Genomic DNA, 4,859 nt, shown 5'->3' with positions numbered 1-4,859 from the left:
TTTCCTTATAACTTGATATACGTGGGTGCAGGCCAATACGTCGGTCTTACGAGGGAGGACCTCACCGGATTGACGTACACATATGCACAACCTAGTTACGAAGGAAGAAAGCTCAACCCCCTAGTTTCGCTTCTATGGGAAGAACTTACGGAGATGCTCTATGTTCCAGGGGTTGGGAAGAGGCACTCCTTCAGTTGTGGCAAGGCGGACACACCCGGGTCGGCATACTTCCGTCACCTTGAAGGGTCCTTCCCAACTGGGGGAGAGTTTGTGGAGCCCTTCTCGGTTCAGTACTCGCCTTAGGATTAGGTCCCCGACCCTGAGCTCCCTACTATGCACGAACCGTTGGTGGTAGCACCTGAGCGCTTGGTTGTACCATGCATTTCGGATCGCCGCTCGCCACCTGCGTTCGTCGATGGAGTCCACGTCCTCACGCCGTAGTTGTTCCTGCATAGACTCATCAAACGACTAGACCCGTGGGGAGCCCATAAGGATTTCCGGGGGAAGGCAGGCTTCGGCCCCGTAGACCAGGAAGAATGGGGTCTCCCCGGTAGCTCGGTTGGGTGTGGTCCGGTTCCCCCATAGCATAGACGGAAGCTCGTTGACCCAATTTGCACCATGCTTTTTCAAGCAGTCATAGGTGCGTGTCTTGAGCCCCCTGAGGATTTCTGCGTTTGCCCTTTCCGTCTGGCCGTTGCTCTTGGGATGAGCCACATACTCAAAGCAGAGCTGGGTGCCGATGCCCTCGCAATACTCCTGGAAGAGCCGACATGTAACCTGGGTCCCGTTGTCCGTAATGATATGACTTGGGACCCCGAATCTGCAGAAAATCGACTTGAGGAAGGCAACAGTAGCACCCTGGGTGATGCTGACCACAGGGGTGGCCTCAGGCCACTTCGTGAACTTGTTGATGGCAATGAAGAGGAAACGGTACCCGCCGACGGCCCTGAGGAATGGTCCCAGGATATCCACCCCCCATACGGCGAATGGCCAGGAGGGTGGAATCATCTGCAAAGTCTAAGCTGGTGTGTGTATTTGCTTTGCATGGAACTGACACGCCTTGCAGGACTTTAACATCTCAGCTGCATCCTGGAGAGCGGTTGGCCAGTAGAAGCCATGCCGGAAGGCCTTACCGACCAGCGTGCGGGATGACGAATGACTTCCGCACTCACCTCCATGGATCTCCACGAGTCGCTCACGACCCTCCTCCTGGGTGATGCACCGCATGAGAATGCCGTTGGCGCCACGGCGGTAGAGATCCCCTTCCACCACCGCGTATAGTTTAGCCAACCGCACTATGCGCTCTGCGGACACATGATCTTCAGGAAGGATATTTTCCTTCAGGTATTCCCGGATCTCGGAGATCCATGCATCGGGACCACTCTGAGCTATTGGATGTGGCACTAAGAGGTTGGCAGGACCCCCTATAGCACACATAGTCTTCGGTGGGTTCTATAGATGGGACACCACCGGGACCGCTAGCTGCGAGGTGCTAGTCTCGCCCCCTTCGCCCAGTTCGGCAGGCTGGGCGGTGGGTCTCAGCAGCCGTCTTTCGAAGACGCCTTCGGGCGCGGGTGCCCAAGTTGATGCCCTCTTGGAGAGTTCATCTGCCGCCGAGTTGTCAGCCCGAGGAACATGTTGCAGTTCCAGGGCCGTGAAGTCTTTTTCCAGCTTCCTTACGTGGAGGAGGTAAGCTGCGAGCCTGGGCTCGTTGCAGCTACATTCCCCGCGGACCTGCTTGATGATCAGCTGGGAGTCCCCATTCACGAGGAGCTGGCGGATCCCTAGGGATAGGGCCACCGACAAGCCAAAGATCAGTGCTTTGTACTCCGCCACGTTGTTGGTGGCCTTGAACTCAAGGTGCACCATGTACTTCACTTGATCTCCGCTTGGGTCGATGAGGACTACTCTGTGTAACACCTGAAAAATCCTATGAAAAACTTTTAGTAAAATTCTCCACAAATTTTGAGTTAGAATATCTTTTTAAAGATTTCCTTTACCATTGAAGTTAATTATCCCAAAATAAATATGCTTCTAATAATTTATTCTAAAAAAAATCTCTACGTGAACAAAGCTATTACTTAGTTAAACTATATCATTATAAGTACATATTTAGGAGCTTTTGCTTAAATTGTATAATAAATAAAATAAATTAAAACATATCATATTCATGCTGGAATACTTTTATGCATTGGTTTTTGAAGATGAAACTCAGACCTAAATTCAAATTGTAATTTGGATTTGAAAAGGGAAGAACACATAAATAGAAAAGCATAAAAGCTAACCTAGGCCGATTTTACCCCCTGGCCCAACTCCCAGCAACCTAGCAGCCCAACCGCACAGCCCAAGTAACTCATCCGCGCGCCCAGCGTCACTGCCATGTGGGCCATATTTGTCGGCTTCTTCAACCGCGTGCTCAGGCTCCTGATCCTCGTAACAACTCGTCCGCCGCGCAAATCCCCTCCGCGATCTTCGCCGGCTGGGTAATGGGATCCTCCGGTGATCTCACGTGGTGGTTGGGAAACGGACACCTTCCCATGCGTATAAATGCGGACCCCGCCGCAACTCTCTCCTACTCCATTGAATCTCGAGCGCCGCCGCCAGGGGACTCTGAGTCTCCAACTCGCCGTCGACTGAGCTTTTGGAGATTGGTCTGGGACCTTCGCGTGCATGTTAGGGAGTTGCTTTAGCCACAAACCGACAGAAGACGTCGTGGGCTGGTGGAGATTCCTCATCGATGTTGGGGGACGCCATCGATCCGCTGAGCGCCGTGATGGAGAGAGATAAGTGCGCTCTTGTGTGGATCCTCAACGAGCGCGAGATGGTTGGCCTCGATTCGTTGATCGACGGGGGAAGACTTTGCCGTGGAGTCAACGATCGGCTGGGAGCTCTGGCGCTGGGAGGGGATCACCGGTGCTGCTCGGACTCCTCGCCGGTGGACACCGCCGCGGGCTGGAAACAACCACAACTCAGTTTGCCTCGCGTGAAGAAGATGGTGGAGGACCGTTGGATGCGCAATGAAGAATTGAGGTAATAGGTTTGTTATCCGCCGAGGATTGGAAATCCAAGGGTCCGAACGGTTTAATGCGTGAGAGAGATTTTGGACCATGGATCTTGGATCCTGTGGTGCCTACCGTGTACTGCTTCACGATCTATTCTGAGCCTTTGGATCGAGATCGGATGGCTGGCGATCGAAGATACCCCTTCGTCGATCCCGTTTTGTAAAAGAGCCCCTGTACTTTCACAGAATCAACCCGTCGACCATATGTGGGAAGCTTGAGTCTGCGAAATATTTCGAGTTAGCCCCTGCATTTCTTTGTTTTTGATGCCCAGTCCAGAGAACAATGGAAATAGAAATTTAATTATAGAAAATGATTTTAATACAAAATAATTCCAGAAACTTGTTTAATTCGTAGAAAATTCATATTAAGTCCGAATTGATCCATTCTAGGTTAATTAATTTTGTATTAATATTGTCTACCAACCAGTAACACTGTTTAGCCATGAAACTTGAATTAAAATTGTTCATTAGGATTAATCTATTCTAAGCACTAAATAATTTCGAAAATTCATAACTTAATAACCGTAGCTCCGAATTTAGTGGTTCTTATTTCTACGATCTCGTTTTGGCGCGTAGATTATTATCACATAGTTTATTCTTATGTTTGGTGTAATGTTAATTTTTGCCTATACAATGTTTGTTTGTATTGCTACGACTAGCGGTGAGGACACGTGTCATCTGAAGAGCAAGTTGGTACCTGGAATCTCAAGTGTCAGGCAAGTTGTGACCTTGATCACTTCTTTTTACCCACTCATGTTCTAATTAATCATAATGATCTGCATAGGTTAATTTTGATGGGACCCAATAGGTTACCCTAGTTTGATTATCTTTATACCTTGTTTACCACTGAACTTTTTGGGTAGTACTTGCTAGTGCTTTATGTGGGTTTGGGTATGAAGATACATTATTCATGATCACACTTTTATTATCTGTTTATTATTACTGTTCATGATAAGATCATAATGTTAATTGGAACATGGAGCGACCACCCGGGAAAACAGTGCTACCATAAGGGTTTATGGACGCCCTTGGCTGATTAATTAGGAAAGCTAGTGGAAGACTACCTTACCCGAAAGGGGCAAGGGCAGTAGGGGAGTGGTCAGTGTAGGGAGGTCCTTGGGATGATTTTGCTGCGATGGCGATCATGCGAGGGATCCCTGCATTGGAGCTTTCTATAAACTGTAGCGGGTTTTCTGAAGCTAGTGGAACTTTGTAAAGGCCTCGTAGTGTTACCCTGCCTCGCCTCCTCGGTAGAGGTGTATGGGAAGTCGCGATCCCTTGGCAGATGGGTAACATGACTTGTGGGTAAAGATGTGCAACCTCTGCAGAGTGTAAAACTGGTATACTAGCCGTGCTCACGGTCATGAGCAGCTCGGACCCTCACATGATTAATTTATGGAACTAAATTCAATTTGTCATATGCATTGCATCGCAGGTGATGTTATTACTTTTCTTAATTGGGTTGGTATTTACTTATACTTAGTAACTGCTAATAAAATTTTGACCAACTTTAAAAGCAATGCTCAGCTCTAACCATCCTCTTTGGTAAGCCTTACACTTCATGTGAGCTCCCACCTTTGGCGAGTTCATGCACATTTTTCCCCACAACTTGTTGAGCGATGAACGTATGTGAGCTTACTCTTGTTGTCTCACACCCCCCACAGGTCAAGAACAGGTACCACAGGATGAGGCGCTTGGAGGATGTGGTGATGTGTTCGTGAGAGATCTAGGCCGTCGTCTCCCAGTCAACTTTGGGTTGCTGGACCGTTGTCTCCTTATAATGTAATTGTTTATTTTT

The sequence above is a fragment of the Zea mays genome, chromosome 8 (genome assembly GCF_902167145.1).
Source record: "Zea mays cultivar B73 chromosome 8, Zm-B73-REFERENCE-NAM-5.0, whole genome shotgun sequence".
Lineage (NCBI taxonomy): Eukaryota > Viridiplantae > Streptophyta > Magnoliopsida > Poales > Poaceae > Zea > Zea mays.
The sequence above is the reverse complement of the archived record's forward strand: the minus strand, read 5'-3'. Positions refer to the sequence as shown.